At 41.9% G+C, this 26,343-nt stretch overlaps 6 non-coding genes across 6 annotated transcripts; all 6 read left to right on the top strand.

Annotated features, from left to right (window-relative positions):
• The first annotated feature begins 1,919 nt into the window (after window positions 1-1,919).
• TRNASTOP-UCA (transfer RNA opal suppressor (anticodon UCA)) lies at window positions 1,920-2,006 on the top strand. Its single transcript has one exon. It is a non-coding gene; the product is annotated as a tRNA-Sec (tRNA).
• Window positions 2,007-6,147: 4,141 nt separating this feature from the next.
• TRNASTOP-UCA (transfer RNA opal suppressor (anticodon UCA)) lies at window positions 6,148-6,234 on the top strand. Its single transcript has one exon. It is a non-coding gene; the product is annotated as a tRNA-Sec (tRNA).
• Window positions 6,235-10,378: 4,144 nt separating this feature from the next.
• Window positions 10,379-10,465, top strand: TRNASTOP-UCA (transfer RNA opal suppressor (anticodon UCA)). Its single transcript has one exon. It is a non-coding gene; the product is annotated as a tRNA-Sec (tRNA).
• A 4,141-nt stretch (window positions 10,466-14,606) lies between these two features.
• Window positions 14,607-14,693, top strand: TRNASTOP-UCA (transfer RNA opal suppressor (anticodon UCA)). Its single transcript has one exon. It is a non-coding gene; the product is annotated as a tRNA-Sec (tRNA).
• Window positions 14,694-18,837: 4,144 nt separating this feature from the next.
• Window positions 18,838-18,924, top strand: TRNASTOP-UCA (transfer RNA opal suppressor (anticodon UCA)). Its single transcript has one exon. It is a non-coding gene; the product is annotated as a tRNA-Sec (tRNA).
• Window positions 18,925-23,068: 4,144 nt separating this feature from the next.
• On the top strand, window positions 23,069-23,155 carry TRNASTOP-UCA (transfer RNA opal suppressor (anticodon UCA)). Its single transcript has one exon. It is a non-coding gene; the product is annotated as a tRNA-Sec (tRNA).
• Window positions 23,156-26,343: the final 3,188 nt, after the last annotated feature.

Here is a 26,343-nt window from a genome sequence, read left to right as displayed (position 1 = left end):
CAGTCCTGGAGTTCCAAAAGTAATCCGAAAAGTAATCTGTGACATATAACATGAAAATTCCATTGAACTCAATGCACTGTTGTGTTTGAAATAGTGTTGCCCATTGCAACCACTTGTAACTGTTTACAAAAATCAATTGCTCATTGCAAAAGTATTTATATTCAACATCTCATTCTGAGAAAGCATATTTTAATTCCAATTGTTGGTTCTAAAATAAAACAAGCATATATTTTTTATATAAACTATTGGCCTAGAGTTCAGTTATTGAGTGTGTGAGACCATTTGCTGACTGAGTGTGTACAACAAATGCTTTACACTGTCCTCTGGTACTGCCTTACTGCTCGACCAAGCTACCACTTTAGAGAGTACGGGCATACCTAACTTTAACCTCTGTCAGCCCCTGGGGGACTGTGGACTCTGTACACCCTGTACCTATTAAGGAACAGTATATACAGAGCCACTTTCTCACACACAGATAAACAGATAGAATCAATGGATTGTCAGGATTTAGTGGAAAAAAATTATGCCATCATTGATAAGGTCATAGAGGAGCACTAACAATACCTCAGAGACAAAAAATGAGAAAGAGCAAGAGGGATGACCGTGATTAGCAGGATGGCGGGATTTACACTTTTGCTAAAAAGTATGATAATCCCATCAGCAACAAGGATAGAAAAAGGTGCAGGGAAGAAAGTCTAGAAACCAAATCAGCCAGTAGTATTTCTCTGGCATCAAGCGAAAGTACCACCTCCAGCACAGCACAATCAGAAATCCCTTTAGGCGAAGGTACCACCAATTTCCAAAGGGAACTGGAGAGACTACGCATAGGCGACAGGCAGACAATTATAACTTTTCAACATAATGCACAGCAGCCACAATGCTCTACAAGATAGTCAAAACCTCTGGCTAAACACATAAGGTCCAAAAGGCGAGACCTATTGGCTATGCCAATGCTTGCCTATGATTGTCTTTTAAATGCTGGAAGTTGATGACAGCTGCGTGACCGGTAACATAGAGGAAGGACTAGCAAAGTCTAATTTTTTGGGTACTTTAAATTTACAGTGGCTGATTCAGCCTAAACATGGTTGTATTGTTTCCATCACTTGCCTATTCAGCTTTATATATTCCAATAAAAGATACAAAATGTCGAAAAGTAGACACCGTGAAATCTTTCATAGAATGCAATTTGTTTAAAACGGAAATGGCCCGTGTATTGTCATTCAACTGTCTGACAGTTAGTACCCCCCACAACAAACGTCATTCTCTCGGCGTCCCGCCCACCGTTTCATGGGCTCACTGGCATATTAACAAATCCCCGAGTTGCTCTGCCCTGCATCCGATTTCCCAGTTCGGTTCCACCTGACGCTTAGCAAGTAACAAATTATGAGAAAAGCAATATTGTGTAAAAATAAAATACGGAAAAATAAACTGAGCTGCCAAATTAAGATGCTTGTAATACAACGTGGCTCTTTCAAATTACACACGGCCGCTTCCAAAACGTAGACCTAGAATGGACTGTGCATGTTCTGAGGGAGAGAACGCGAGCAGCGTTTTCACTGTTTCATTTGTACTTCCTTTGCCTGAGCTTGATTAACTCATGATGTGCTTATTCAAGTGTTGCATCGGCTGCTCGTTTCTATTGCAAGTTGTCTTCCTCGTGGCTTTGCTTTGATCACATTAGAAAAGCAGGAAGCAGACGGGTCTCATTTACCCAGAAACCCTTGTTTTAATTTGCATAAATTGAAGATTATCTCCTGAAAGTCTGGTTTCAAGCAGTAAAGATATTCAAACAAATTGACGTGCTATCTCAGAGATAGGGGTGAAGAAAATGGATTGCAAATCATCATATACCTTACCCTATTAATAAAGTGTTCTGTATTTTTGTGTTATATATAAGTCTCTACCTAACATCTGTATCCGCCCGGATGAACCTCAGTGGTCTGGGGTGCAGGCTTCAAACCTGTAGCTGTTTAGCGGCAGAGTGGTTCAATTCCACCTTCTGGGCGGACTAATTAAATAGATCAGCTGTGTGTTTTGCTACAATAATCATAATTATAGCGTTATTTCTGATGACAGTTCCATGTGATTTATAGACAGACAAACGAAATCATACCGTTCGAATGGCAGGAGGACATAAATAGGTTGGGCTTCGCATATGACGCTGCCTCTGGCTTTTCGTGTGTACATGGTGCTCTCATACTGATCTGCGCAATCACCCTGTGGCACACAAAGTGTGTGTGTATTTGTGTGATTCACTGCCTTTAAGGAGACAGCAATCATTGACTAAGTACCAAGCATTCCTGCCAATATTTGGAAGCAGGAGGAGGGAGATTTAGTAAAAACAAATTTGGGGATTTTATTTTTCACATTGAAGTCTGAAGAGGTCGCAGTTTTAGGCAGCATAATGCTAAAATAAAGCAATTTTTTGCTTTAAAAAATCGGTGCTTTTTGCTACCAGAACCTATTGTGTTGGCATGCATAAATGAGAAAATCGCCACTGAACTTTTTCTTCAATCTAAAAACAAGGCGTTAATACTGTACCTCGAGGTATTCCTCTGTGCACTATTCACAAAATAGCAAATTATAAATTAAAAGCAGAGTCCTCTACAACATTGCACTCTCTGCCGCCACTAAACTCTACACAACTCTACTCTTCACCACTGCACTCTACTCTGCACCACTCTACTCTATGCTGCTCTTCTGTACTCTACCCCAATGCATGTAGCCAATACACTCTATATCTCTCCACTCTACACCAATACACTTTAAACCACTCTAATCTACCGTGCACTACTGCACTCTACAACACTGAACTCTGCTACACTCTACTCTATGACACTGCACTCTACACCACTCTATTCTACTCTGCTCTATTCCACTCAACGCCACTCCACTCTACGCCACTACAATCTACCCTGTGCCACTCCACTCAATGCCACTCTATTCTACGCCTCTGCACTCTACATCACTGCACTCTACGCCACTGCTCTCTATGCCACTGCATTCAAAACCAATGCACTCTACTCCATTGCACTCTACACCAATCCACTCTGCACATCTGCACTGTACGCCACCATATTCTACTTTGCAACACTCTGCCGTTGCTCGCCTTCTTCCATTTTGACTTATTGGACCAACCAGCACACACCTGCGCATCCCAGAAACATGCCAAAACTAATCGACAGAAGAGAAGAGATGGCACAGGACCTCTTTGGCAAAGGGTTCAGTGCGGCAGTTGCCGCACCACCGAATGCACAACGTAACACTGGACTATGATCATGCTTTATCAAATTGGAAAGGGTCAAACCGGAGATTTCCCATTGAAATCAATTGAGCGCCCCAAGGCTCAAAAGCCCTCTGCATCCAGCCGCCCGGGTGGCCCTGGCAGTGAACACTCTACACCAACCCCCTTCCCCACTTGCCCTGAGTAAGTGACCAGGAGCTCAGCTCCCACAGCCGCGTGGCTTGCCAGTCAGCAGCCACCAACCAAGGCCCCCCTATCCCTCGTAGGATAACATTGGGCCTAACTCTCTCTGCACCCGGCCGCCCTAGAGCCGCTGAGGGTGAACCAACTTTACCTACCTTACCCTGGGGGACCCCTGAGTCTATGCCCAGAACCTCAACTCTGCCAGTCGAGTACTTACCCTTAAACCGCAAACTCTATTTTCCTCATAGGGTAACATTGACTGGCTTTTTCCTGAAATTTCTTCCAAGTGTGGACTTTTCAAATCTTAAAATATTCACCAAAAATCAGCCGAGTAACGAAAAAATTACTCACCTGCTCTTAGGTGAGCTCCCTGTGCTGGATCCTGGTGCCCAGCACTGACTCTGAAAAATACTTACAACTGTACTTACCCTTAACTCAATTTTCTTCCATAGGAAACCATTGACTGTTTTTCTGTGAAATTTCTTCAAAGTGTCGATTTCTTCAATCTTTAAATATTCTTCAAAAATCGTATAATATCTTCAAACGTAATTACTTACCTGTTTTGGATAAAGATCCCAGTACTGAGTCCAGGCACCCAGTACTGGATTACAAAAGTAACTAGAAAGTACTATACCTGCAATTTGAATTTCTTGCCATAGAGAATCATTGAATGTTTTCTAGGAAATGTTTTCGAAGTGTCAACTTTTGAAATAGCTACGTATTACTTAAAAATCATCACTGCAATTAATTCGACTTGTATCACTTGATTCAAAATACTGACCCAGGACTGAATCTGGGATCCAGTCCTGGAATTCCAAAAGTAATCCGAAAAGTAATCTGTGACAAATAACATGAAAATTCCATTGAACTCAATGCACTGTTGTGTTTGAAATAGTGTTGCCTATTGCAACCACTTGTAACTATTTACAAAAATCAATTGCTCATTGCAAAAGTATTTATATTCAACATCTCATTCTGAGAAAGTATATTTTAATTCCAATTGTTGGTTCTAAAATAAAACAAGCATATATGTTTTATATAAACTATTGGCCTAGAGTTCAGTTATTGAGTGTGTGAGACCATTTGCTGACTGAGTGTGTACAACAAATGCTTTACACTGTCCTCTGGTACTGCCTTACTGCTCGACCAAGCTACCACTTTAGAGAGTAAGGTTATACCTAACTTTAACCTCTCTCAGCCCCTGGGGGACTGTGGACTCTGTACACCCTGTACCTATTAAGGAACAGTATATACAGAGCCACTTTCTCACACACAGAGAAACAGAAAGAATCAATGGATTGTCAGGATTTAGTGGAAAAAAATTATGCCATCATTGATAAGGTCATAGAGGAGCACTAACAATACCTCAGAGACAAAAAATGAGAAAGAGCAAGAGGGATGACCGTGATTAGCAGGATGGCGGGATTTACACGTTTGCTAAAAAGTATGATAATCCCATCAGCAACAAGGATATAAAAAGGTGCAGGGAAGAAAGTCTAGAAACCAAATCAGCCAGTAGTATCTCTCTGGCATCAAGCGAAAGTACCACCTCCAGCACATCACAATCAGAAATCCCTTTAGGCGAAGGTACCACCAATTTCCGAAGGGAACTGGAGAGACTACGCATAGGCGACAGGCAGACAATTATAACTTTTCAACATAATGCACAGCAGCCACAATGCTCTACAACATAGTCAAAAGCTCTGGCTAAACACATAAGGTCCAAAAGGCGAGACCTATTGGCTATGCCAATGCTTGCCTATGATTGTCTTTTAAATGCTGGAAGTTGATGACAGCCGCGTGACCGGTAACATAGAGGAAGGACTAACAAAGTCTAATTTTTTTGGTACTTTAAATTTACAGTGGCTGATTCAGCCTAAACATGGTTGTATTGTTTCCATCACTTGCCTTTTCAGCTTTATATATTCCAATAAAAGATACAAAATGGCGAAAAGTAGACACCGTGAAATCTTTCATAGAATGCAATTTGTTTAAAACGGAAATGGCCCGTGTATTGTCATTCAACTGTCTGACAGTTAGTACCCCCCACGTCAAACGTCATTCTCTCGGCGTCCCGCCCACCGTTTCATGGGCTCACTGGCATATTAACAAATCCCCGAGTTGCTCTGCCCTGCATCCGATTTCCCAGTTCGGTTCCACCTGACGCTTAGCAAGTAACAAATTATGAGAAAAGCAATATTGTGTAAAAATAAAATACGGAAAAATAAACTGAGCTGCCAAATTAAGATGCTCGTAATACAACGTGGCTCTTTCAAATTACACACGGCCGCTTCCAAAACGTAGACCTAGAATGGACTGTGCATATTGTGAGGGAGAGAACGCGAGCAGCGTTTTCACTGTTTCATTTCTACTTACTTTGCCTGAGCTTGATTAACTCATGATGTGCTTATTCAAGTGTTGCATCGGCTGCTCGTTTCTATTGCAAGTTGTCTTCCTCGTGGCTTAGCTTTGATCACGTTAGAAAAGCAGGAAGCAGACGGGTCTCATTTACCCAGAAACCCTTGTTTTAATTTGCATAAATTGAAGATTATCTCCTGAAAGTCTGGCTTCAAGCAGTAAAGATATTCAAACAAATTGACGTGCTATCTCAGAGATAGGGGTGAAGAAAATGGATTGCAAATCATCATATACCTTACCCTATTAATAAAGTGTTCTGTATTTTTGTGTTATATATAAGTCTCTACCTAACATCTGTATCCGCCCGGATGAACCTCAGTGGTCTGGGGTGCAGGCTTCAAACCTGTAGCTGTTTAGCGACAGAGTGGTTCAATTCCACCTTCTGGGTGGACTAATTAAATAGATCAGCTGTGTGTTTTGCTACAATAATCATAATTATAGCGTTATTTCTGATGACAGTTCCATGTGATTTATAGACAGACAAACGGAATCTCACCGTTCGAATGGCAGGAGGACATAAATAGGTTGGGCTTCGCATATGACGCTGCCTCTGGTTTTCGTGTGTACATGGTGCTCTCATACAGATCTACGCAATCACCCTGTGGCACACAAAGTGTGTGTGTATTTGTGTGATTCACTGCCTTTAAGGAGACAGCAATCATTGACTAAGTACCAAGCATTCCTGCCAATATTTGGAAGCAGGAGGAGGGAGATTTAGTAAAAACAAATTTGGGGATTTTATTTTTCACATTGAAGTCTGAAGAGGTCACAGTTTTAGGCAGCATAATGCTAAAATAAAGCAACTTTTTGCTTTAAAAAATCGGTGCTTTTTGCTACCAGAACCTATTGTGTTGGCATGCATAAATGAGAAAATTGCCACTGAACTTTTTCTTCAATCTAAAAACAAGGCATTAATACTGTACCTCGAGGTATTCCTCTGTGCACTATTCACAAAATAGCAAATTATAAATTAAAAGCAGAGTCCTCTACAACATAGCACTCTCTGCCGCCACTAAACTCTACACAACTCTACTCTTCACCACTGCACTCTACTCTGCACCACTCTACTCTATGCTGCTCTTCTGTACTCTACCCCAATGCATGTACGCCAATACACTCTATATCTCTCCACTCTACACCAATACACTTTAAACCACTCTAATCTACCGTGCACTACTGCACTCTACAACACTGAACTCTGCGACGCTCTACTCTATGACACTGCACTCTACACCACTCTATTCTACTCTGCTCTATTCCACTCAACGCCACTCCACTCTACGCCACTACAATCTACCCTGTGCCACTCCACTCAATGCCACTCTATTCTACGCCTCTGCACTCTACATCACTGCACTCTACACCACTGCACTCTATGCCACTGCATTCAAAACCAATGCACTCTACTCCATTGCACTCTACACCAATCCACTCTGCACATCTGCACTGTACGCCACTATATTCTACTTTGCAACACTATGCCGTTGCTCGCCTTCTTCCATTTTGACTTATTGGACCAACCAGCACACACCTGCGCATCCCAGAAACATGCCAAAACTAATCGACAGAAGAGAAGAGATGGCACAGGACCTCTTTGGCAAAGGGTTCAGTGCGGCAGCTGCCGCACCACCGAATGCACAACGTAACACTGGACTATGATCATGCTTTATCAAATTGGAAAGGGTCAAACCGGAGATTTCCCATTGAAATCAATTGAGCGCCCGAAGGCTCAAAAGCCCTCTGCATCCAGCCGCCTGGGTGGCCCTGGCAGTGAAAACTCTACACCTACCCACTTCTCCACTTGCCCTGAGTAAGTGACCAGGAGCTCAGCTCCCACAGCCGCGTGGCTTGCCAGTCAGCAGCCACCAACCAAGGCCCCCCTATCCGTCGTAGGATAACATTGGGCCTAACTCTCTCTGCACCCGGCCGCCCTAGAGCCGCTGAGGGTGAACCAACTTTACCTACCTTACCCTGGGGGACCCCTGAGTCTATGTCCAGAACCTCAACTCTGCCAGTCGAGTACTTACCCTTAAACCGCAAACTCTATTTTCCTCATAGGGTAACATTGACTGGCTTTTTCCTGAAATTTCTTCCAAGTGTGGACTTTTCAAATCTTGAAATATTCACCAAAAATCAGCCGAGTGACAAAAACGAAATTACTCACCTGCTCTTAGGTGAGCTCCCTGTGCTGGATCTTGGTGCCCAGCACTGACTCTGAAAAATACTTACAACTGTACTTACCCTTAACTCAATTTTCTTCCATAGGAAACCATTGACTGTTTTTCTGTGAAATTTCTTCAAAGTGTCGATTTCTTCAATCTTTAAATATTCTTCAAAAATCGTATAATATCTTCAAACGTAATTACTTACCTGTTTTGGATAAAGATCCCAGTACTGAGTCCAGGCACCCAGTACTGGATTACAAAAGTAACTAGAAAGTACTATACCTGCAATTTGAATTTCTTGCCATAGAGAATCATTGAATGTTTTCTAGGAAATGTTTTCGAAGTGTCAACTTTTGAAATAGCTACGTATTACTTAAAAATCATCACTGCAATTAATTCGACTTGTATCACTTGATTCAAAATACTGACCCAGGACTGAATCTGGGATCCAGTCCTGGAATTCCAAAAGTAATCCGAAAAGTAATCTGTGACAAATAACATGAAAATTCCATTGAACTCAATGCACTGTTGTGTTTGAAATAGTGTTGCCTATTGCAACCACTTGTAACTATTTACAAAAATCAATTGCTCATTGCAAAAGTATTTATATTCAACATCTCATTCTGAGAAAGTATATTTTAATTCCAATTGTTGGTTCTAAAATAAAACAAGCATATATGTTTTATATAAACTATTGGCCTAGAGTTCAGTTATTGAGTGTGTGAGACCATTTGCTGACTGAGTGTGTACAACAAATGCTTTACACTGTCCTCTGGTACTGCCTTACTGCTCGACCAAGCTACCACTTTAGAGAGTAAGGTTATACCTAACTTTAACCTCTCTCAGCCCCTGGGGGACTGTGGACTCTGTACACCCTGTACCTATTAAGGAACAGTATATACAGAGCCACTTTCTCACACACAGAGAAACAGAAAGAATCAATGGATTGTCAGGATTTAGTGGAAAAAAATTATGCCATCATTGATAAGGTCATAGAGGAGCACTAACAATACCTCAGAGACAAAAAATGAGAAAGAGCAAGAGGGATGACCGTGATTAGCAGGATGGCGGGATTTACACGTTTGCTAAAAAGTATGATAATCCCATCAGCAACAAGGATATAAAAAGGTGCAGGGAAGAAAGTCTAGAAACCAAATCAGCCAGTAGTATCTCTCTGGCATCAAGCGAAAGTACCACCTCCAGCACATCACAATCAGAAATCCCTTTAGGCGAAGGTACCACCAATTTCCGAAGGGAACTGGAGAGACTACGCATAGGCGACAGGCAGACAATTATAACTTTTCAACATAATGCACAGCAGCCACAATGCTCTACAACATAGTCAAAAGCTCTGGCTAAACACATAAGGTCCAAAAGGCGAGACCTATTGGCTATGCCAATGCTTGCCTATGATTGTCTTTTAAATGCTGGAAGTTGATGACAGCCGCGTGACCGGTAACATAGAGGAAGGACTAGCAAAGTCTAATTTTTTTGGTACTTTAAATTTACAGTGGCTGATTCAGCCTAAACATGGTTGTATTGTTTCCATCACTTGCCTTTTCAGCTTTATATATTCCAATAAAAGATACAAAATGGCGAAAAGTAGACACCGTGAAATCTTTGATAGAATGCAATTTGTTTAAAACGGAAATGGCCCGTGTATTGTCATTCAACTGTCTGACAGTTAGTACCCCCCACGTCAAACGTCATTCTCTCGGCGTCCCGCCCACCGTTTCATGGGCTCACTGGCATATTAACAAATCCCCGAGTTGCTCTGCCCTGCATCCGATTTCCCAGTTCGGTTCCACCTGACGCTTAGCAAGTAACAAATTATGAGAAAAGCAATATTGTGTAACAATAAAATACGGAAAAATAAACTGAGCTGCCAAATTAAGATGCTCGTAATACAACGTGGCTCTTTCAAATTACACACGGCCGCTTCCAAAACGTAGACCTAGAATGGACTGTGCATGTTGTGAGGGAGAGAAGGCGAGCAGCGTTTTCACTGTTTCATTTCTACTTCCTTTGCCTGAGCTTGATTAACTCATGATGTGCTTATTCAAGTGTTGCATCGGCTGCTCGTTTCTATTGCAAGTTGTCTTCCTCGTGGCTTTGCTTTGATCACGTTAGAAAAGCAGGAAGCAGACGGGTCTCATTTACCCAGAGACCCTTGTTTTAATTTGCATAAATTGAAGATTATCTCCTGAAAGTCTGGCTTCAAGCAGTAAAGATATTCAAACAAATTGACGTGCTATCTCAGAGATAGGGGTGAAGAAAATGGATTACAAATCATCATATACCTTACCCTATTAATAATGTGTTCTGTATTTTTGGGTTATATATAAGTCTCTACCTAACATCTGTATCCGCCCGGATGAACCTCAGTGGTCTGGGGTGCAGGCTTCAAACCTGTAGCTGTTTAGCGACAGAGTGGTTCAATTCCACCTTCTGGGTGGACTAATTAAATAGATCAGCTGTGTGTTTTGCTACAATAATCATAATTATAGCGTTATTTCTGATGACAGTTCCATGTGATTTATAGACAGACAAACGGAATCTCACCGTTCGAATGGCAGGAGGACATAAATAGGTTGGGCTTCGCATATGACGCTGCCTCTGGTTTTCGTGTGTACATGGTGCTCTCATACTGATCTACGCAATCACCCTGTGGCACACAAAGTGTGTGTGTATTTGTGTGATTCACTGCCTTTAAGGAGACAGCAATCATTGACTAAGTACCAAGCATTCCTGCCAATATTTGGAAGCAGGAGGAGGGAGATTTAGTAAAAACAAATTTGGGGATTTTATTTTTCACATTGAAGTCTGAAGAGGTCACAGTTTTAGGCAGCATAATGCTAAAATAAAGCAACTTTTTGCTTTAAAAAATCGGTGCTTTTTGCTACCAGAACCTATTGTGTTGGCATGCATAAATGAGAAAATTGCCACTGAACTTTTTCTTCAATCTAAAAACAAGGCGTTAATACTGTACCTCGAGGTATTCCTCTGTGCACTATTCACAAAATAGCAAATTATAAATTAAAAGCAGAGTCCTCTACAACATAGCACTCTCTGCCGCCACTAAACTCTACACAACTCTACTCTTCACCACTGCACTCTACTCTGCACCACTCTACTCTATGCTGCTCTTCTGTACTCTACCCCAATGCATGTAGCCAATACACTCTATATCTCTCCACTCTACACCAATACACTTTAAACCACTCTAATCTACCGTGCACTACTGCACTCTACAATACTGAACTCTGCGACGCTCTACTCTATGACACTGCACTCTACACCACTCTATTCTACTCTGCTCTATTCCACTCAACGCCACTCCACTCTACGCCACTACAATCTACCCTGTGCCACTCCACTCAATGCCACTCTATTCTACGCCTCTGCACTCTACATCACTGCACTCTACACCACTGCACTCTATGCCACTGCATTCAAAACCAATGCACTCTACTCCATTGCACTCTACACCAATCCACTCTGCACATCTGCACTGTACGCCACTATATTCTACTTTGCAACACTATGCCGTTGCTCGCCTTCTTCCATTTTGACTTATTGGACCAACCAGCACACACCTGCGCATCCCAGAAACATGCCAAAACTAATCGACAGAAGAGAAGAGATGGCACAGGACCTCTTTGGCAAAGGGTTCAGTGCGGCAGCTGCCGCACCACCGAATGCACAACGTAACACTGGACTATGATCATGCTTTATCAAATTGGAAAGGGTCAAACCGGAGATTTCCCATTGAAATCAATTGAGCGCCCGAAGGCTCAAAAGCCCTCTGCATCCAGCCGCCTGGGTGGCCCTGGCAGTGAAAACTCTACACCTACCCACTTCTCCACTTGCCCTGAGTAAGTGACCAGGAGCTCAGCTCCCACAGCCGCGTGGCTTGCCAGTCAGCAGCCACCAACCAAGGCCCCCCTATCCCTCGTAGGATAACATTGGGCCTAACTCTCTCTGCACCCGGCCGCCCTAGAGCCGCTGAGGGTGAACCAGCTTTACCTACCTTACCCTGGGGGACCCCTGAGTCTATGCCCAGAACCTCAACTCTGCCAGTCGAGTACTTACCCTTAAACCGCAAACTCTATTTTCCTCATAGGGTAACATTGACTGGCTTTTTCCTGAAATTTCTTCTAAGTGTGGACTTTTCAAATCTTAAAATATTCACCAAAAATCAGCCGAGTGACAAAAACGAAATTACTCACCTGCTCTTAGGTGAGCTCCCTGTGCTGGATCCTGGTGCCCAGCACTGACTCTGAAAAATACTTACAACTGTACTTACCCTTAACTCAATTTTCTTCCATAGGAAACCATTGACTGTTTTTCTGTGAAATTTCTTCAGTGTCGATTTCTTCAATCTTTAAATATTCTTCAAAAATCGTATAATATCTTCAAACGTAATTACTTACCTGTTTTGGATAAAGATCCCAGTACTGAGTCCAGGCACCCAGTACTGGATTACAAAAGTAACTAGAAAGTACTATACCTGCAATTTGAATTTCTTGCCATAGAGAATCATTGAATGTTTTCTAGGAAATGTTTTCGAAGTGTCAACTTTTGAAATAGCTACGTATTACTTAAAAATCATCACTGCAATTAATTCGACTTGTATCACTTGATTCAAAATACTGACCCAGGACTGAATCTGGGATCCAGTCCTGGAATTCCAAAAGTAATCCGAAAAGTAATCTGTGACAAATAACATGAAAATTCCATTGAACTCAATGCACTGTTGTGTTTGAAATAGTGTTGCCTATTGCAACCACTTGTAACTATTTACAAAAATCAATTGCTCATTGCAAAAGTATTTATATTCAACATCTCATTCTGAGAAAGTATATTTTAATTCCAATTGTTGGTTCTAAAATAAAACAAGCATATATGTTTTATATAAACTATTGGCCTAGAGTTCAGTTATTGAGTGTGTGAGACCATTTGCTGACTGAGTGTGTACAACAAATGCTTTACACTGTCCTCTGGTACTGCCTTACTGCTCGACCAAGCTACCACTTTAGAGAGTAAGGTTATACCTAACTTTAACCTCTCTCAGCCCCTGGGGGACTGTGGACTCTGTACACCCTGTACCTATTAAGGAACAGTATATACAGAGCCACTTTCTCACACACAGAGAAACAGAAAGAATCAATGGATTGTCAGGATTTAGTGGAAAAAAATTATGCCATCATTGATAAGGTCATAGAGGAGCACTAACAATACCTCAGAGACAAAAAATGAGAAAGAGCAAGAGGAATGACCGTGATTAGCAGGATGGCGGGATTTACACGTTTGCTAAAAAGTATGATAATCCCATCAGCAACAAGGATATAAAAAGGTGCAGGGAAGAAAGTCTAGAAACCAAATCAGCCAGTAGTATCTCTCTGGCATCAAGCGAAAGTACCACCTCCAGCACATCACAATCAGAAATCCCTTTAGGCGAAGGTACCACCAATTTCCGAAGGGAACTGGAGAGACTACGCATAGGCGACAGGCAGACAATTATAACTTTTCAACATAATGCACAGCAGCCACAATGCTCTACAACATAGTCAAAAGCTCTGGCTAAACACATAAGGTCCAAAAGGCGAGACCTATTGGCTATGCCAATGCTTGCCTATGATTGTCTTTTAAATGCTGGAAGTTGATGACAGCCGCGTGACCGGTAACATAGAGGAAGGACTAGCAAAGTCTAATTTTTTTGGTACTTTAAATTTACAGTGGCTGATTCAGCCTAAACATGGTTGTATTGTTTCCATCACTTGCCTTTTCAGCTTTATATATTCCAATAAAAGATACAAAATGGCGAAAAGTAGACACCGTGAAATCTTTCATAGAATGCAATTTGTTTAAAACGGAAATGGCCCGTGTATTGTCATTCAACTGTCTGACAGTTAGTACCCCCCACGTCAAACGTCATTCTCTCGGCGTCCCGCCCACCGTTTCATGGGCTCACTGGCATATTAACAAATCCCCGAGTTGCTCTGCCCTGCATCCGATTTCCCAGTTCGGTTCCACCTGACGCTTAGCAAGTAACAAATTATGAGAAAAGCAATATTGTGTAAAAATAAAATACGGAAAAATAAACTGAGCTGCCAAATTAAGATGCTCGTAATACAACGTGGCTCTTTCAAATTACACACGGCCGCTTCCAAAACGTAGACCTAGAATGGACTGTGCATATTGTGAGGGAGAGAACGCGAGCAGCGTTTTCACTGTTTCATTTCTACTTACTTTGCCTGAGCTTGATTAACTCATGATGTGCTTATTCAAGTGTTGCATCGGCTGCTCGTTTCTATTGCAAGTTGTCTTCCTCGTGGCTTAGCTTTGATCACGTTAGAAAAGCAGGAAGCAGACGGGTCTCATTTACCCAGAAACCCTTGTTTTAATTTGCATAAATTGAAGATTATCTCCTGAAAGTCTGGCTTCAAGCAGTAAAGATATTCAAACAAATTGACGTGCTATCTCAGAGATAGGGGTGAAGAAAATGGATTGCAAATCATCATATACCTTACCCTATTAATAAAGTGTTCTGTATTTTTGTGTTATATATAAGTCTCTACCTAACATCTGTATCCGCCCGGATGAACCTCAGTGGTCTGGGGTGCAGGCTTCAAACCTGTAGCTGTTTAGCGACAGAGTGGTTCAATTCCACCTTCTGGGTGGACTAATTAAATAGATCAGCTGTGTGTTTTGCTACAATAATCATAATTATAGCGTTATTTCTGATGACAGTTCCATGTGATTTATAGACAGACAAACGGAATCTCACCGTTCGAATGGCAGGAGGACATAAATAGGTTGGGCTTCGCATATGACGCTGCCTCTGGTTTTCGTGTGTACATGGTGCTCTCATACTGATCTACGCAATCACCCTGTGGCACACAAAGTGTGTGTGTATTTGTGTGATTCACTGCCTTTAAGGAGACAGCAATCATTGACTAAGTACCAAGCATTCCTGCCAATATTTGGAAGCAGGAGGAGGGAGATTTAGTAAAAACAAATTTGGGGATTTTATTTTTCACATTGAAGTCTGAAGAGGTCACAGTTTTAGGCAGCATAATGCTAAAATAAAGCAACTTTTTGCTTTAAAAAATCGGTGCTTTTTGCTACCAGAACCTATTGTGTTGGCATGCATAAATGAGAAAATTGCCACTGAACTTTTTCTTCAATCTAAAAACAAGGCGTTAATACTGTACCTCGAGGTATTCCTCTGTGCACTATTCACAAAAGAGCAAATTATAAATTAAAAGCAGAGTCCTCTACAACATAGCACTCTCTGCCGCCACTAAACTCTACACAACTCTACTCTTCACCACTGCACTCTACTCTGCACCACTCTACTCTATGCTGCTCTTCTGTACTCTACCCCAATGCATGTACGCCAATACACTCTATATCTCTCCACTCTACACCAATACACTTTAAACCACTCTAATCTACCGTGCACTACTGCACTCTACAACACTGAACTCTGCGACGCTCTACTCTATGACACTGCACTCTACACCACTCTATTCTACTCTGCTCTATTCCACTCAACGCCACTCCACTCTACGCCACTACAATCTACCCTGTGCCACTCCACTCAATGCCACTCTATTCTACGCCTCTGCACTCTACATCACTGCACTCTACACCACTGCACTCTATGCCACTGCATTCAAAACCAATGCACTCTACTCCATTGCACTCTACACCAATCCACTCTGCACATCTGCACTGTACGCCACTATATTCTACTTTGCAACACTATGCCGTTGCTCGCCTTCTTCCATTTTGACTTATTGGACCAACCAGCACACACCTGCGCATCCCAGAAACATGCCAAAACTAATCGACAGAAGAGAAGAGATGGCACAGGACCTCTTTGGCAAAGGGTTCAGTGCGGCAGCTGCCGCACCACCGAATGCACAACGTAACACTGGACTATGATCATGCTTTATCAAATTGGAAAGGGTCAAACCGGAGATTTCCCATTGAAATCAATTGAGCGCCCGAAGGCTCAAAAGCCCTCTGCATCCAGCCGCCTGGGTGGCCCTGGCAGTGAAAACTCTACACCTACCCACTTCTCCACTTGCCCTGAGTAAGTGACCAGGAGCTCAGCTCCCACAGCCGCGTGGCTTGCCAGTCAGCAGCCACCAACCAAGGCCCCCCTATCCCTCGTAGGATAACATTGGGCCTAACTCTCTCTGCACCCGGCCGCCCTAGAGCCGCTGAGGGTGAACCAACTTTACCTACCTTACCCTGGGGGACCCCTGAGTCTATGCCCAGAACCTCAACTCTGCCAGTCGAGTACTTACCCTTAAACCGCAAACTCTATTTTCCTCATAGGGTAACATTGACTGGCTTTTTCCTGAAATTTCTTCCAAGTGTGGACTTTTCAAATCTTAAAATATTCACCAAAAATCAGCCGAGTGACAAAAACGAAATTACTCACCTGCTCTTAGGTGAGCTCCCTGTGCTGGATCTTGGTGCCCAGCACTGACTCTGAAAAATACTTACAACTGTACTTACCCTTAACTCAATTTTCTTCCATAGGAAACCATTGACTGTTTTTCTGTGAAATTTCTTCAAAGTGTCGATTTCTTCAATCTTTAAATATTCTTCAAAAATCGTATAATATCTTCAAACGTAATTACTTACCTGTTTTGGATAAAGATCCCAGTACTGAGTCCAGGCACCCAGTACTGGATTACAAAAGTAACTAGAAAGTACTATACCTGCAATTTGAATTTCTTGCCATAGAGAATCATTGAATGTTTTCTAGGAAATGTTTTCGAAGTGTCAACTTTTGAAATAGCTACGTATTACTTAAAAATCATCACTGCAATTAATTCGACTTGTATCACTTGATTCAAAATACTGACCCAGGACTGAATCTGGGATCCAGTCCTGGAATTCCAAAAGTAATCCGAAAAGTAATCTGTGACAAATAACATGAAAATTCCATTGAACTCAATGCACTGTTGTGTTTGAAATAGTGTTGCCTATTGCAACCACTTGTAACTATTTACAAAAATCAATTGCTCATTGCAAAAGTATTTATATTCAACATCTCATTCTGAGAAAGTATATTTTAATTCCAATTGTTGGTTCTAAAATAAAACAAGCATATATGTTTTATATAAACTATTGGCCTAGAGTTCAGTTATTGAGTGTGTGAGACCATTTGCTGACTGAGTGTGTACAACAAATGCTTTACACTGTCCTCTGGTACTGCCTTACTGCTCGACCAAGCTACCACTTTAGAGAGTAAGGTTATACCTAACTTTAACCTCTCTCAGCCCCTGGGGGACTGTGGACTCTGTACACCCTGTACCTATTAAGGAACAGTATATACAGAGCCACTTTCTCACACACAGAGAAACAGATAGAATCAATGGATTGTCAGGATTTAGTGGAAAAAAATTATGCCATCATTGATAAGGTCATAGAGGAGCACTAACAATACCTCAGAGACAAAAAATGAGAAAGAGCAAGAGGGATGACCGTGATTAGCAGGATGGCGGGATTTACACGTTTGCTAAAAAGTATGATAATCCCATCAGCAACAAGGATATAAAAAGGTGCAGGGAAGAAAGTCTAGAAACCAAATCAGCCAGTAGAATCTCTCTGGCATCAAGCGAAAGTACCACCTCCAGCACATCACAATCAGAAATCCCTTTAGGCGAAGGTACCACCAATTTCCGAAGGGAACTGGAGAGACAACGCATAGGCGACAGGCAGACAATTATAACTTTTCAACATAATGCACAGCAGCCACAATGCTCTACAACATAGTCAAAAGCTCTGGCTAAACACATAAGGTCCAAAAGGCGAGACCTATTGGCTATGCCAATGCTTGCCTATGATTGTCTTTTAAATGCTGGAAGTTGATGACAGCCGCGTGACCGGTAACATAGAGGAAGGACTAGCAAAGTCTAATTTTTTTGGTACTTTAAATTTACAGTGGCTGATTCAGCCTAAACATGGTTGTATTGTTTCCATCACTTGCCTTTTCAGCTTTATATATTCCAATAAAAGATACAAAATGGCGAAAAGTAGACCCCGTGAAATCTTTCATAGAATGCAATTTGTTTAAAACGGAAATGGCCCGTGTATTGTCATTCAACTGTCTGACAGTTAGTACCCCCCACGTCAAACGTCATTCTCTCGGCGTCCCGCCCACCGTTTCATGGGCTCACTGGCATATTAACAAATCCCCGAGTTGCTCTGCCCTGCATCCGATTTCCCAGTTCGGTTCCACCTGACGCTTAGCAAGTAACAAATTATGAGAAAAGCAATATTGTGTAACAATAAAATACGGAAAAATAAACTGAGCTGCCAAATTAAGATGCTCGTAATACAACGTGGCTTTTTAAAATTACACACGGCCGCTTCCAAAACGTAGACCTAGAATGGACTGTGCATGTTGAGAGGGAGAGAACGCGAGCAGCGTTTTCAGTGTTTCATTTCTACTTACTTTGCCTGAGCTTGATTAACTCATGATGTGCTTATTCAAGTGTTGCATCGGCTGCTCGTTTCTATTGCAAGTTGTCTTCCTCGTGGCTTTGCTTTGATCATGTTAGAAAAGCAGGAAGCAGACGGGTCCCATTTACCCAGAAACCCTTGTTTTAATTTGCATAAATTGAAGATTATCTCCTGAAAGTCTGGCTTCAAGCAGTAAAGATATTCAAACAAATTGACGTGCTATCTCAGAGATAGGGGTGAAGAAAATGGATTACAAATCATCATATACCTTACCCTATTAATAATGTGTTCTGTATTTTTGGGTTATATATAAGTCTCTACCTAACATCTGTATCCGCCCGGATGAACCTCAGTGGTCTGGGGTGCAGGCTTCAAACCTGTAGCTGTTTAGCGACAGAGTGGTTCAATTCCACCTTCTGGGCGGACTAATTAAATAGATCAGCTGTGTGTTTTGCTACAATAATCATAATTATAGCGTTATTTCTGATGACAGTTCCATGTGATTTATAGACAGACAAACGGAATATCACTGTTCGAATGGCAGGAGGACATAAATAGGTTGGGCTTCGCATATGACGCTGCCTCTGATTTTCGTGTGTACATGATGCTCTCATACTGATCTGCACAATCACCCTGTGGCACACAAAGTGTGTGTGTATTTGTGTGATTCACTGCCTTTAAGGAGACAGCAATCATTGACTAAGTACCAAGCATTCCTGCCAATATTTGGAAGCAGGAGGAGGGAGATTTAGTAAAAACAAATTTGGGGATTTTATTTTTCACATTGAAGTCTGAAGAGGTCGCAGTTTTAGGCAGCATAATGCTAAAATAAAGCAACTTTTTGCTTTAAAAAATCGGTGCTTTTTGCTACCAGAACCTATTGTGTTGGCATGCATAAATGAGAAAATTGCCACTGAACTTTTTCTTCAATCTAAAAACAAGGCGTTAATACTGTACCTCGAGGTATTCCTCTGTGCACTATTCACAAAAGAGCAAATTATAAATTAAAAGCAGAGTCCTCTACAACATAGCACTCTCTGCCGCCACTAAACTCTACACAACTCTACTCTTCACCACTGCACTCTACTCTGCACCACTCTACTCTATGCTGCTCTTCTGTACTCTACCCCAATGCATGTACGCCAATACACTCTATATCTCTCCACTCTACACCAATACACTTTAAACCACTCTAATCTACCGTGCACTACTGCACTCTACAACACTGAACTCTGCGACGCTCTACTCTATGACACTGCACTCTACACCACTCTATTCTACTCTGCTCTATTCCACTCAACGCCACTCCACTCTACGCCACTACAATCTACCCTGTGCCACTCCACTCAATGCCACTCTATTCTACGCCTCTGCACTCTACATCACTGCACTCTACGCCACTGCACTCTATGCCACTGCATTCAAAACCAATGCACTCTACTCCATTGCACTCTACACCAATCCACTCTGCACATCTGCACTGTACGCCACTATATTCTACTTTGCAACACTCTGCCGTTGCTCGCCTTCTTCCATTTTGACTTATTGGACCAACCAGCACACACCTGCGCATCTCAGAAACCTGCCAAAACTAATCGACAGAAGAGAAGAGATGGCACAGGACCTCTTTGGCAAAGGGTTCAGTGCGGCAGCTGCAGCACCACCGAATGCACAATGTAACACTGGACTATGATCATGCTTTATCAAATTGGAAAGGGTCAAACCGGAGATTTCCCATTGAAATCAATTGAGCGCCCGAAGGCTCAAAAGCCCTCTGTATCCAGCCGCCCAGGTGGCCCTGGCAGTGAAAACTCTACACCTACCCACTTCCCCACTTGCCCTGAGTAAGTGACCAGGAGCTCAGCTCCCACAGCCGCGTGGCTTGCCAGTCAGCAGCCACCAACCAAGGCCCCCCTATCCCTCATAGGATAACATTGGGCCTAACTCTCTCTGCACCCGGCCGCCCTAGAGCCGCTGAGGGTGAACCAACTTCACCTACCTTACCCTGGTGGACCCCTGAGTCTATGCCCAGAACCTCAACTCTGCCAGTCGAGTACTTACCCTTAAACCACAAACTCTATTTTCCTCATAGGGTAACATTGACTGGCTTTTTCCTGAAATTTCTTGTAAGTGTGGACTTTTCAAATCTTAAAATATTCACCAAAAATCAGCCGAGTAACAAATACAAAATTACTCACCTTCTCTTAGGTGAGCTCCCTGTGCTGGATCTTGGTACCCAGCACTGACTCTGAAAAATACTTACAACTGTACTTACCCTTAACTCAATTTTCTTCCATAGGAAACCATTGACTGTTTTTCTGTGAAATTTCTTCAAAGTGTCGATTTCTTCAATCTTTAAATATTCTTCAAAAATCGTATAATATCTTCAAACGTAATTACTTACCTGTTTTGGATAAAGATCCCAGTACTGAGTCCAGGCACCCAGTACTGGATTACAAAAGTAACTAGAAAGTACTATACCTGCAATTTGAATTTCTTGCCATAGAGAATCATTGAATGTTTTCTAGGAAATATTTTCGAAGTGTCAACTTTTGAAATAGCTACATATTACTTAAAAATCATCACTGCAATTAATTCGACTTGTATCACTTGATTCAAAGTACTGACCCAGGACTGAATCTGGGATCCAGTCCTGGAATTCCAAAAGTAATTCGAAAAGTAATCAGTGACAAAAAACATGAAAATTCCATTGAACTCAATGCACTGTTGTGTTTGAAATAGTGTTGCCTATTGCAACCACTTGTAACTGTTTACAAAAATCAATTGCTCATTGCAAAAGTATTTATATTCAACATCTCATTCTGAGAAAGTATATTTTAATTCCAATTGTTGGTTCTAAAATAAAACAAGCATATATGTTTTATATAAACTATTGGCCTAGAGTTCAGTTATTGAGTGTGTGAGACCATTTGCTGACTGAGTGTGTACAACAAATGCTTTACAATGTCCTCTGGTACTGCCTTACTGCTCGACCAAGCTACCACTTTAGAGAGTAAGGTTATACCTAACTTTAACCTCTCTCAGCCCCTGGGGGACTGTGGACTCTGTACACCCTGTACCTATTAAGGAACAGTATATACAGAGCCACTTTCTCACACACAGAGAAACAGATAGAATCAATGGATTGTCAGGATTTAGTGGAAAAAAATTATGCCATCATTGATAAGGTCATAGAGGAGCACTAACAATACCTCAGAGACAAAAAATGAGAAAGAGCAAGAGGGATGACCGTGATTAGCAGGATGGCGGGATTTACACGTTTGCTAAAAAGCATGATAATCCCATCAGCAACAAGGATATAAAAAGGTGCAGGGAAGAAAGTCTAGAAACCAAATCAGCCAGTAGTATCTCTCTGGCATCAAGCGAAAGTACCACCTCCAGCACAGCACAATCAGAAATCCCTTTAGGCGAAGGTACCACCAATTTCCACAGGGAACTGGAGAGACTACGCATAGGCGACAGGCAGACAATTATAACTTTTCAACATAATGCACAGCAGCCACAATGCTGTACAACATAGTCAAAAGCTCTGGCTAAACACATAAGGTCCAAAAGGCGAGACCTATTGGCTATGCCAATGCTTGCCTATGATTGTCTTTTAAATGCTGGAAGTTGATGACAGCCGCGTGACCGGTAACATAGAGGAAGGACTAGCAAAGTCTAATTTTTTTGGTACTTTAAATTTACAGTGGCGGATTCAGCCTAAACATGGTTGTATTGTTTCCATCACTTGCCTTTTCAGCTTTATATATTCCAATAAAAGATACAAAATGTCGAAAAGTAGACACCGTGAAATCTTTCACAGAATGCAATTTGTTTAAAACGGAAATGGCCCGTGTATTGTCATTCAACTGTCTGACAGTTAGTACCCCCCACGTCAAACGTCATTCTCTCGGCGTCCCGCCCACCGTTTCATGGGCTCACTGGCATATTAGCAAATCCCCGAGTTGCTCTGCCCTGCTTCCGATTTCCCAGTTCGGTTCCACCTGACGCTTAGCAAGTAACAAATTATGAGAAAAGCAATATTGTGTAAAAATAAAATACGGAAAAATAAACTGAGCTGCCCAATTAAGATGCTCGTAATAAAACGTGGCTCTGTAAAATTACACACGGCCGCTTCCAAAACGTAGACCTAGAATGGACTGTGCATGTTGTGAGGGAGAGAACGCGAGCAGCGTTTTCACTGTTTCATTTCTACTTCCTTTGCCTGAGCTTGATTAACTCATGATGTGCTTATTCAAGTGTTGCATCGGCTGCTCGTTTCTATTGCAAGTTGTCTTCCTCGTGGCTTTGCTTTGATCACGTTAGAAAAGCAGGAAACAGACGGGTCTCATTTACCCAGAAACCCTTGTTTTAATTTGCATAAATTGAAGATTATCTCCTGAAAGTCTGGCTTCAAGCAGTAAAGATATTCAAACAAATTGACGTGCTATCTCAGAGATAGGGGTGAAGACAATGGATTACAAATCATCATATACCTTACCCTATTAATAAAGTGTTCTCTATTTTTGGGTTATATATAAGTCTCTACCTAACATCTGTATCTGCCTGGATGAACCTCAGTGGTCTGGGGTGCAGGCTTCAAACCTGTAGCTGTTTAGAGACAGAGTGGTTCAATTCCACCTTCTGGGCGGACTAATTAAATAGCTCAGCTGTGTGTTTTGCTACAATACTCATAATTATAGCGTTATTTCTGATGACAGTTCCATGTGATTTATAGACAGACAAACGGAATATCACCATTGGAATGGCAGGAGGACATAAATAGGTTGGGCTTCGCATATGACGCTGCCTCTGATTTTCGTGTGTACATGATGCTCTCATACTGATCTGCGCAATCACCCTGTGGCACACAAAGTGTGTGTGTATTTGTGTGATTCACTGCCTTTAAGGAGACAGCAATCAATGACTAAGTACCAAGCATTCCTGCCAATATTTGGAAGCAGGAGGAGGGAGATTTAGTAAAAACAAATTTGGGGATTTTATTTTTCACATTGAAGTCTGAAGAGGTCACAGTTTTAGGCAGCATAATGCTAAAATAAAGCAACTTTTTGCTTTAAAAAATCGGTGCTTTTTGCTACCAGAACCTATTGTGTTGGCATGCATAAATGAGAAAATTGCCCCTGAACTTTTTCTTCAATCTAAAAACAAGGCGTTAATACTGTACCTCGAGGTATTCCTCTGTGCACTATTCACAAAAGAGCAAATTATAAATTAAAAGCAGAGTCCTCTACAACATAGCACTCTCTGCCGCCACTAAACTCTACACAACTCTACTCTTCACCACTGCACTCTACTCTGCACCACTCTACTCTATGCTGCTCTTCTGTACTCTACCCCAATGCATGTATGCCAATACACTCTATATCTCTCCACTCTACACCAATACACTTTAAACCACTCTAATCTACCGTGCACTACTGCACTCTACAACACTGAACTCTGCGACGCTCTACTCTATGACACTGCACTCTACACCACTCTATTCTACTCTGCTCTATTCCACTCAACGCCACTCCACTCTACGCCACTACAATCTACCCTGTGCCACTCCACTCAATGCCACTCTATTCTACGCCTCTGCACTCTACATCACTGCACTCTACGCCACTGCACTCTATGCCACTGCATTCAAAACCAATGCACTCTACTCCATTGCACTCTACACCAATCCACTCTGCACATCTGCACTGTACGCCACTATATTCTACTTTGCAACACTCTGCCGTTGCTCGCCTTCTTCCATTTTGACTTATTGGACCAACCAGCACACACCTGCGCATCTCAGAAACCTGCCAAAACTAATCGACAGAAGAGAAGAGATGGCACAGGACCTCTTTGGCAAAGGGTTCAGTGCGGCAGCTGCAGCACCACCGAATGCACAATGTAACACTGGACTATGATCATGCTTTATCAAATTGGAAAGGGTCAAACCGGAGATTTCCCATTGAAATCAATTGAGCGCCCGAAGGCTCAAAAGCCCTCTGTATCCAGCCGCCCAGGTGGCCCTGGCAGTGAAAACTCTACACCTACCCACTTCCCCACTTGCCCTGAGTAAGTGACCAGGAGCTCAGCTCCCACAGCCGCGTGGCTTGCCAGTCAGCAGCCACCAACCAAGGCCCCCCTATCCCTCATAGGATAACATTGGGCCTAACTCTCTCTGCACCCGGCCGCCCTAGAGCCGCTGAGGGTGAACCAACTTTACCTACCTTACCCTGGTGGATCCCTGAGTCTATGCCCAGAACCTCAACTCTGCCAGTCGAGTACTTACCCTTAAACCACAAACTCTATTTTCCTCATAGGGTAACATTGACTGGCTTTTTCCTGAAATTTCTTGTAAGTGTGGACTTTTCAAATCTTAAAATATTCACCAAAAATCAGCCGAGTAACAAATACAAAATTACTCACCTTCTCTTAGGTGAGCTCCCTGTGCTGGATCTTGGTACCCAGCACTGACTCTGAAAAATACTTACAACTGTACTTACCCTTAACTCAATTTTCTTCCATAGGAAACCATTGACTGTTTTTCTGTGAAATTTCTTCAAAGTGTCGATTTCTTCAATCTTTAAATATTCTTCAAAACTCGTATAATATCTTCAAACGTAATTACTTACCTGTTTTGGATAAAGATCCCAGTACTGAGTCCAGGCACCCAGTACTGGATTACAAAAGTAACTAGAAAGTACTGTACCTGCAATTTGAATTTCTTGCCATAGAGAATCATTGAATGTTTTCTAGGAAATATTTTCGAAGTGTCAACTTTTGAAATAGCTACATATTACTTAAAAATCATCACTGCAATTAATTCGACTTGTATCACTTGATTCAAAGTACTGACCCAGGACTGAATCTGGGATCCAGTCCTGGAATTCCAAAAGTAATTCGAAAAGTAATCTGTGACAAATAACATGAAAATTCCATTGAACTCAATGCACTGTTGTGTTTGAAATAGTGTTGCCTATTGCAACCACTTGTAACTGTTTACAAAAATCAATTGCTCATTGCAAAAGTATTTATATTCAACATCTCATTCTGAGAAAGTATATTTTAATTCCAATTGTTGGTTCTAAAATAAAACAAGCATATATGTTTTATATAAACTATTGGCCTAGAGTTCAGTTATTGAGTGTGTGAGACCATTTGCTGACTGAGTGTGTACAACAAATGCTTTACACTGTCCTCTGGTACTGCCTTACTGCTCGACCAAGCTACCACTTTAGAGAGTAAGGTTATACCTAACTTTAACCTCTCTCAGCCCCTGGGGGACTGTGGACTCTGTACACCCTGTACCTATTAAGGAACAGTATATACAGAGCCACTTTCTCACACACAGAGAAACAGATAGAATCAATGGATTGTCAGGATTTAGTGGAAAAAAATTATGCCATCATTGATAAGGTCATAGAGGAGCACTAACAATACCTCAGAGACAAAAAATGAGAAAGAGCAAGAGGGATGACCGTGATTAGCAGGATGGCGGGATTTACACGTTTGCTAAAAAGTATGATAATCCCATCAGCAACAAGGATATAAAAAGGTGCAGGGAAGAAAGTCTAGAAACCAAATCAGCCAGTAGAATCTCTCTGGCATCAAGCGAAAGTACCACCTCCAGCACATCACAATCAGAAATCCCTTTAGGCGAAGGTACCACCAATTTCCGAAGGGAACTGGAGAGACAACGCATAGGCGACAGGCAGACAATTATAACTTTTCAACATAATGCACAGCAGCCACAATGCTCTACAACATAGTCAAAAGCTCTGGCTAAACACATAAGGTCCAAAAGGCGAGACCTATTGGCTATGCCAATGCTTGCCTATG

This window comes from Triturus cristatus, chromosome 4_1 (assembly GCF_964204655.1).
Source record: "Triturus cristatus chromosome 4_1, aTriCri1.1, whole genome shotgun sequence".
NCBI classification, from domain to species: Eukaryota; Metazoa; Chordata; class Amphibia; order Caudata; family Salamandridae; genus Triturus; species Triturus cristatus.
Note: the sequence above shows the minus strand (reverse complement) of the source record. Positions and strands in the feature narration are given on the sequence as shown.